At 46.7% G+C, this 9,772-nt stretch overlaps 1 pseudogene; it reads left to right on the top strand.

Annotated features, from left to right (window-relative positions):
- Positions 1–1,284: 1,284 nt before the first annotated feature.
- LOC149341547 (uncharacterized) lies at positions 1,285–5,824 on the top strand (annotated as a pseudogene).
- Positions 5,825–9,772: the final 3,948 nt, after the last annotated feature.

The following is a 9,772-nucleotide window of genomic DNA, read 5'->3' as shown; positions in this document are numbered from 1 at the left end:
CGTTTCGATGGAGGCGGAACGCAAAAGGCGCCCGTGTACTGTGCGATGTCAGTGCACGTTAAAGATCTCCAGGTGGTCGAAATTATCCCGGAGACCTCCACTACGGCACCTCTTTCTCTCTTTCTTCTTTCTCGCCCACCTTCCTCCTTCCCTTACGGCGCGGTTCAGGTGTCCGCCGAGATATGCGAGACAGATACAGCGCCATTTCCTTTCCTCAAAAACCAATTTATTTACGCACGCCATCCGAGGATCGGCAACATTGAACGGGACGAGGTGAGCGCAGCAGGCGAAGGGATGCGGCGCCACTAGAAGCATGCCCGCAGGACACCCGAAAGTCACGCATGGGAACCAGCGCTTATGTGAGTAACGCGTGATGGCCCCGAGGTACGCGAAAAACATACAAGAGGATGCAGCAGTTTGACTTCCGACATAGTACGTGGATCTTAAGGCAGACGTCGTAATCATCAATGACACAAAAAAACATCAGTAATTCATCTACAAAGCATTTTGTATAACACCCCGCGCAGCTAAGGTGCACTACCATCTCTGAAATCCTCCTCTGCAAGCAGTCGCCCGAAACCACATCTTAACCACTGCTTCTAACAACCTGTCTGTAAGCCTTATCGCAGGAATAAACTCCTGCTGTCAATCACACAGTAGACTGAGGGTGGTCGTCCTATGGTTGTTCTAGGGGTGCCCTCGGAGAAATTAATTTTTTTTATACGCCACTGTCACCCGGAGCAGCATTGGGCACAAAAGTAAGACTATAACGAGTGTCATTTGCACATATATTCATGCAAAACAAAAAGTTCTAATGCTTTCATACATATGGAGTTTTTTTTTCATAAAGTGCCACGCACTCACGTATTGAAGCTCTCTGGCTTCTACACCTCAGATCGCTGTCGTTGTTGACCTAGATAGGCATCGCAATATTGGTCCACAGCCGCCTTTTTCTTCTTTGTTCCCTGAGATAGTGGAAAAAGAAATAAACTAAGAGCACAGTTTATTTCTTTTTCCACTGTCTCAGTTTACCAGCTCTGGTAAACTGGTAAGCCAATGCCTACCCTGTGCTGTAAAAGTCCAAAGCGGATAGCTGAAGTTCAAGGGAAATATGCACCAAGAAGTCGGGATGCGGAGGTAGGGCGGTAACTTCTATGGAAATTTATCTTGTGACAACTGCCATCATCACTATCAAGTGTGCACGCGCATACTTCAGAATGAAGAGAGAAAGAAGTAGAATCGCGCTGCTCCCCAGCAAAGCGAGAGCAAGCCCTGACCCTTGCCATGCCCAAGGCTCCTAGTGCCATCCGGATCCAGCAGCCCAATGCTGCGGTGCTTCAGGAAGACCCCCCGGGGCTTCTACCACGAATCCTGTTCGGAAGCGCGCTGTTCTGCCTGTGCGTCATGTTCGTGGCGGTCATGGCGGTGCTGAAAAACTGGCCATCGCGCGAGGAGCTCGAGGCAGAAGGTGAAAGCCCGGCAGTCCGGGCTGGCGACGAGGCTGGCGCCGGGGGCACCGGCGCCGGCGGTCCGGTCGCAGTCACACCAGCAGCTCTAGAGGGAAGCGCTCGGAGAAGTAGCGCCAAAAGCAAGGGCGTGACGCAGACCGGCTCGGTAAGCCTTCTCTTGCATGTTTTGTCTTGAACAAAGAGCAGCAAAAATTCGTAGATGGCTAAGGCACCAACGCCCACGGACGGCGAAATGTTCGCGAGGCGCAGACTACAAAAACCTGTGATTATTCGACATGTTAAAGAACTTTCGGACTTGTTTGAAGGCGTGGATTCTCTTTGTTGCTTTTTCACAAAATCATGTAGTGCGTGTCTCATGGTGTAGCTGTTTTTTTTTTAGTACATTTCCCAGTAGATGGGATGCTTGAAGTATGTGCTCATTGCACGAAGCAGTCTGGTCCACTGGAGGCGATCAGTTTTTCACGACTAACGACTTTCATGGCAAGTGATTGAAGCGGTTGAAGAGTTTCAACTGTTATAATTAAGCAGTGACAAAAAGAAACTGCAGTCTCAATGTGTAAACAAAATTTCAAGGGACTCTTAATTATATTACGTCTTCAGATTACGACTGCGTTAAAGGGACTATGCAACGAATTAAAAATCGCTTGTAAATGCTTTCAATGCTTAGAAATGATGCCAAGAAGCATTCACACCAAGTATAAGTTTTCAGAACTAAGCCGGCAATTTCTTATGAATTTTTAAAACCATGTTTTTTTTAAATTCGTGGGCTGATTGGATTCCTCGTAGTGACCGATTTTTAAACTAAAATTTGGAAAACAGACGTCATTAGGCCCGTGTCGTCGGCAGGCCATCACACGCTGTCATTCGCTCGAGCCACAGCAGCCTCGACGTCACGGGCACACTTCCGGTAGCCGTGAACATCGTCTGCTCGTGCCACCGCGCGACCCCCTTGGGCAAGCGCGAGCCAGGGCATTGCCTTCGCGCATATGGTTTCAATTTACCTCGGCCGCCTCTTTCTGTCGAGAGTTCTGGAGCCACTCGCAGTGTCTCTTTCGTCCGCCCGAGGCGAAGAGAGACTGGAGAGACGCTGCCGACGCTGCTGCTGGGGTGCTGGGTACAACAACCAAAGTCGCAAACTGAACGCCATTGAATGACGTATTCATGGGCGGGGCCCGGTCCCAGAACTGATTTCTTTATTTTTTTCTGGTGCCCCGCGTGTACGAGTTAAGGGGGGAGAGGGGGAGCGCAATTTTTAATCGTCTATATCTTCGCTGTTATTGATCCTAGCTCAAAAATTCTTGCGCTGTGGGGACGAGTGATGGAATGGCTATTTCTCTCGTCTGCTTTACGTAAACTCAATTATTTTAATGCATAGTCCCTTTAAGGCCTGAGGTCCGCTCGGCTCGCTTGCTCCTCATACTCGTCATTGCTGATAGCTGCATACGGGATATTCCATCTTCAGCGACATACTTTGGAGGTCTCCCTCTCCGCTTGAGATCCTCCGCAACGGTAGATGTAAGCAGCGTTTATTATGGTGCCATTTGCACGCCGACAAGTACGCGGAGCTGTCTAGACACGTCTGCACACAAGCAAGCGTATACCTGCAAACTACTAGTGTACCAGCATACACGGCCCTGTCACGTGGTCTCACGACGTCTCACACACCGTAACCCAATCAGCGCTCGGCCATGTCATGTACCCCGGTGACGTCATCACTGCATCCACTAATAACCGAATTTCGACTAAACCTGCCGTTTTTGTTTTTGTTTTTTTTCACTATGGTTTCTAGTGCAATCGCATTAATAATTATGCATGAAGAACTTCAGTCTGAATTATGGTGTGAGAAAGTGTCATCACCCAATGCGAGTTCTCTGTGGTAAAAGTGTGCCTCCACTCTCGGCAGAGGTGCGACCGGACCTCGTTCACGTACTGTGCGGGCGGTCCAAACAGCACAGCCGAGCGGCACTACTACGACCCGTGGACGCGCGCGTGTGTGTCCACTCTGCATAAAATGCCGGAGGTGGTATGCAACCGCGGGCGGAACCGGTTCGCCTCGCTCGAGCAGTGCCGGCGCAATTGCGTCACCAAGCGGCCGCCTTCCAGACAATGCTCATCTAAGACACATTTCGTCGCTTGCTCAGAGTGAGTGAAACATTTCGCAAACTATTTGAACCCATGACCCACGCCTTCATAGAACATTATTTGGTTTTCAAAAAATATGTGAAGTTCTAAATATATATTTAGGAAGAAGAAATTCTTCACCTCCACATAGCGGTACTTAAACCAGTTACGGCATATTTGCACTACTTAGGGTTGCCGTTAGCATTCCATTAATCACCTGGAAATCGAAGTTGGGGCCCCGAAGACTTTGTCCTAAAGATGTACATAACATCCGCGCTAAAGAAGGCACGTAGCAATTACCGCATAGCTGCAGTGTTTTTGTGAAGGAAGAGTTAATAAAATCACCGCACGTACACCACGAAAAAATGGACAGGGTAGAACTTATTTACTGGCACCTCATCATTTTTTGGGGGCACTTCCGGAGCCTTCGCAGACCGTGGATTATGTGCCTGTGTTCTCGATACCGCTAGTTTTTTTTGCCTCTAGAGATTGCATGCCTTTTTCTTCCACGGATTTCATTACCGCCATTAGTATTGTCTACTGGTAAAGGTGAAATTCGGCAAAATTCTCTTGAGCGCGACTTCAGGTAATTCACTGATTCTGTTAAACATTGCTTGAGAACAACTCAATACTAGTCACCAGACTTCCAATAACTTTTAACTAGGCTGTTACTCTCAATTGTTTCAATCCATGTGTTGCTGATTAAAGCAGCGAATCGATTATCAATCCAACTTCAATTGTGGAAGAAATGACACTTTGGGCTGTTTCAAAAAGGAAGGCTTGGAAGCTCGCCAATGTGCTCTAGCTGGTACAAGAATGCTCCGGGCAAAACGTTATTGTGGTCTAGTTTGTCTATGTCCAGGAAAGTTGACACTGGAAAATCTGGACGAGAGCGCTTCCTTGCTGTCTTGTCCTGGGACCGATTCCATCAGTATTACTGTCCACAGAGGGTACTGAGGCGGTAGCTACTGCTCCCGTTCGGCACATAGTTGGACGCGTATAACAAAGTCAAGAAAGAAGAACAGCATACCCTTCTGTTCTGCCTTATAAGCCTCGATGAATCCACAGTTCAAGACTGTAAAGTGCGACATGAAAGCTAACATCTCGAAAGTAACATGCAGAAGCCCGACTTGAGCTTGTTGGCAACTCCTAGCTGGCGAAGGGCACTAGACGATGCCAAATACGAGGACACAACTCAAAATGCACGGCTAGCGTGAACTACAGACTTCTCAAAAAGGTCCCAAATTGGCAATCCACGTGGTCAGTGCAGATTAAAAGCTATGTTGACCAGTTAGACGACACGTATGCTATGATGCAAGCCCTGGTGCAAAGCTCAGGATTAGTTCCAATCACATGGAGCCGTTTTTGGTAAGAATTCTTTCATTCTCTTTCCCCTTGCCATTTACAGCTAGTGTTTATGTACTTAGGGTGGTAGCTTGCAAGTGATATATCTCTACGGCTCACGAATCCAAGGCAAGACTGATGCAGTAATGAATCACGGAAAATAAATATGACTGAGTACATCACATATGTTCTTTAATGCCCAACGAAATATCAGCTTAATGATGTTCTTGCATTTGCCTCTCAATAAATGCGGCCGCAGCTGCCAGCCTGACTTTAGCCCACAAACTTGTACTCAGCAGCCAACGTTCCGGCCATTTATGAACCGTGACATACGTTGAATTAAACTCCTGTCTTTCGAAACTCCCTTCGTGTATCTCTGGTTTGTGAGTTTCACACCAGAAAGCATAGCACAACAGCCAAAACATTGTCTGTGTCACTGGTCTTTAATCGTACAGTACGACAAATGCGACGCCTTATAATCAGTGTAAATACGGGTACGCAGGCGTGACATGAAGCACACCTGGTGGTTCTGGGACGGGGATGGCTGCGTCAAGTGGAACTTCCCCGAGGGCCGCTGCCTGCAGACAGCGGACTGGGAACTCACCACAGAGTCCGCCTGCCGCCAGACCTGCCAGCCGCCGGGGAACGACACCGACCAGCCAGCGGAGCCGAGTGCTTGCTGGCCCTCGGATTCAATACCCTGCGCTCCCAGTGTGATGCGCTACCCGTTCTTTGCACAGCGGAAAGGAGGCGCGTACGAGTGCATCCAGATCAGTGCGCAGACACTAGAGCGGAAAGTGTGCCTAGGCGGGTTTACCGCCAACGAATTCAACACGGCCTCTGCCTGCAATGCAGCCTGCAGGGGCAGCTAGAAAAAAAATAGACACTGATCACCGGTGTGTGTGTTTTTTATTTGTACTCTTTAATTGTGTTACCGTTGACTGTACGAGAGCACCCTATAAACATTTCACTCATGGTTGAGAATCACAGAAGCAAAATTATCCAAAATAAGACTGGTTCACGTTATGACGTGAAGTATATCCATAAGCAGCAACTAATCTTTATGTCCGAAAAGGTCATAGAACTAAATAGCTTCCAGGCGATAACGCGTGCAAAGAGTCTACGCAACTGTTGGAAGCTTGAGTTCATTTTCTTGATAAATTTGCGACTTGCACCGGATCGGTGTTTTTGGCTGTCGTCACCACTTCATCCGACGATTGTTATCTTCTCCTTCATCAGAGTGCCTCAAGTAAAATTATATAACCGAGTCAACAACAGATAACTATATTTTGTGCCGTGCATAATTGAAATGAATATAGTTTATGACACAAGATTACCTTCTAACTGGGATTGTATTGCTTGAATTACATTTTTTTTCCGAAGGATGGACCACACTACAGTAGCCGATTACAGTGTGTGTGAATGCGGGTAAGAGCCACCAAAACAAGACCAAAACATATTTACAGCAACTAAAATCGCACTATTCCTAATAAGCTTTTTTCCTGACACAAATATATTTTTTCATTCTTACTCACGCCGCGACTGGATATACATTCTGCAGCTTCTCTTGCTGTAGGGTCTTGTTAGTTGCCTTATATTTCTTCCGGCAGGCCGGATGTAACTGTGCACGTCCTTCGTGTGATCCCGTTTTTCAGAGGCAGCTCTTTTGAGTTTTAATTTCGTACTTGCAGCAAGATGGCCACGGCCTATGAGGCTATCAAAAGCTAATTCAAAATTCACACGCCGCATACGCACCGCGAAGTGTCCCTATCTTTCGATCAAGAGGTCTGGACGACTCAAAAAAGTTTCCTGTGTACACTTCTAGTCTTGCTGCCACTATTCCCCATCCCTGTAACTGCCTTATCTTATTTTACTCTTTATCTCCCGGTCGTTTTTATGTGGCCGAAATGAAAGACGTAAGAAAAAGTGACGCGCAAGCAAGATGCCTAGTTTCACTATGCTAGTTAGCGCTCGTTAGGCGACATTAAAGTTCATTAATCCTCATCGCACTTCGCGAGGAGGGAAGTTCCGTGCTTTACACGTAACTGACAGGCACACGGGGCAATAAGTTTGGGCGCAACACAATAACTAACAAGGAAGTGGCACGTTAGACTACGTTCTAATTATCCAACCTTTCTCTTTGTTCCACGTATCTCTCTGTGTTTGCTGCTGTGACGCAGGACTTAGCATTATCCATACAGGCCTCCACACATCAGCCTAAAGAGAGCGAACAGCTGTATGCTGAGTGCGTTATCATCGTTTGCTAGCGGAGTAGTGTTTGGAACAGCGTATTTTATACTCATGTTTTCCTTTAAAGTGCAGGCGCTAGATGGAAATGTATCCAACACGCAATGCTGCATTTCGTAATAGCCCTCCAGACAAGTGTGTGCAGAACTGTACGTGTTAACATATGTGTGGAAGGCCCCTGAGTTTGACCGATAAGGGACACATTGTCGGGGTACGGGATACTCACAATAAATAAGTTACCTGCGGTCACGTGATTAAAATAACGCTAAGAACGGCTACTCATGTGGTGGCTGAAATTCGGGTGCGTTACAGTTAACGCTGTCAGTTCTGTGCGGGAAGAAAAGAAATAAAAGTTTTTTCCTTAGCGCACTTATTTATACGCTTTGGGGACTTTAGCTTGAATGCAAACTGTTTAGACTACTCTTAAGAGACGTCCATTGACATTTTCGCACCTCTGACAGAAATAGGGTCCCATCTGTGTTGTAACAATCGCTATCTACTTTGTAAGAAAAGATTGTCTGGCATTGAAATCGACGCTAAAGAAGGATCAACCACCAGAAAAGAGATAACAGATGGACATTAAAGGAAACGCGACAGGTAAAAACATGAATGTCGTTTCTCAAACACCACATTCTTGCACTCTGGGAAAGAATGTCGACGAGACATTCTGCATTGAAAACACGCGCAGCTTTAAAGCTAATTAATCTTCATCGCGTTGTGCGAGGAGGGAAGTTCCATTCTTTCTACGTAATTCTCCTCGCACATCCAACTCATTGGAGGTGCGTGGTTCACACTAGCCCTCTAAGTTCCTTGCTCTCTTCGTGAACGCCACGTTGTTCTTAGGCATGCCACGAGCACATTAGGGACTGCACTCCGTGTAAATTCGCGCAGTGGCATTGAATATGAAGCAGCGGTTCGTCCACTAAATAGAACGATCCCGCAATGCTGCGCGATAAACGCATCCTGTTTCGCGTAGCCATCACCTCTTGCAAGCGAACAGAGGTGTTCAGGGCTTCAAGAACTGCACATCGGCAATCTATTGTTGAATATCTTCAACGCCTGGTTACGCGATAGCACCAGGGTGTGTCTTCAGCCACTTTCACCTTGCGCAGGACTGTACGGAATTCGCGTGAGCCGTGAAGGGGTCAACCGCTTCCTAAGCCTTATAGCGGCGAGTGCTTCCCCGGAGGAAGCACATTATGCGCGGCGACAACGCTGTACACCGGAGGTCATTCGAGGCAGTCGAGAGCGCAGCGAGAAAGGCACAATGGCGATCTCAACGACGAGGCAGTTAACCGCAAATGGATGTTCAGCCGAGCTCATTTTGGAGGAGTAACGTGACTGCGGGTTACCATTGCGGTGAGCAGCGTATTAACAACGGCGATTTGGAGGTTACCTGCCCTAACTTCACTGGGAAAAAAATTACGATGATGCACCGAAACACGACTCGTGATTTTGGCAGTTTCCATAGCGAAAGCAGTTATAACTTTGGTTGGTTTGGTTTCACCATATAGCCCTTCCTTCTGCCGTGGAATTTACAAAATGCGCCGTAAGACCTTAATTAATTGTCGGTTATTTTATTGACGTTAACTTAATTTAATTCAATAGCCGCTGCCTGCCATACGGGGCATGTGGCGGCAAAGCGAAGAAAGGAAATCCTACCACGTTTAGGAAAATGGAGGGAGAGAGAGGGAGTGAGGAGAGTGAGAGGGTGGAATTTTAACCGTGGTTAAACCAAAGGTAGATCAGCTTTCGCTGAATTATGCTCAGCACATTTTTTTCGTGTCTCGCTTTGCTTTTCTCGTATTTTGACGCTATGGAGTGAAGGTTTAATTTCAACAGCATCCATGTCATGTATCATCTTCATTTTTCTTATGCGCTGGCTTATGTACAGGGGACGATAAATTCACAACACTCTGTGTTTGCAGCATGTTTTCCTGCACGGTGGCGCTTCAAATCTTGTCCTATCTGTAGCAAATCTATACAAGGCCGCTGTCGTTCTAATTGCGGTAAAATAAGTCGCCTGTGCACGTTTCGAGACTTTATGGTCACTGCTTTCAGAACGTACGACATCACCGAAATGATCAGGATGCAACGTCGCTAATTCTTTTGCGAAATGGCGAATTTTTTAAGAGACTTTGCTCTAGAATACATGCAAATATCATCAATTAAGCTTATTTATTTGCGGGTTTTAACTGTCACCTAATACTGTAAACAAAAATAATTTCCGCCGAACAGGCTGGGTACGTAGCCACTTGTTAATAAAAGAAGGAGAACGAAATAACGCTGTCGTCGCCGTTACAAACCGCGCTGAATCACCTGTAACCTCACACATCTGCCGCACTTTTCTCTTTTTCGTCTTGGTTCTTTTTTTTGTACTTCATAAATTTGTGTAAGAGCGTTACGGCGCACAGTTAACAAATACACTGATCCAATTTTTGTTGTATGGTTTATGGTTTATGGTGTGTGTGTGCGGACATCAAAAATCATTATCATCATACACATGTCATAGTAACATCAGAAGCCATAGAGCATTCGAGCTTCGAAGGAACTCAGTTTCCCTCCAACGAGGCATGGAGTCCGGTAATTTC

Source organism: Amblyomma mixtum, chromosome 5, assembly GCF_055824585.1.
Source record: "Amblyomma mixtum isolate Tamu chromosome 5, ASM5582458v1, whole genome shotgun sequence".
Classification (NCBI taxonomy): Eukaryota; Metazoa; Arthropoda; class Arachnida; order Ixodida; family Ixodidae; genus Amblyomma; species Amblyomma mixtum.
This window is presented reverse-complemented; position numbering and strand designations above follow the sequence as displayed.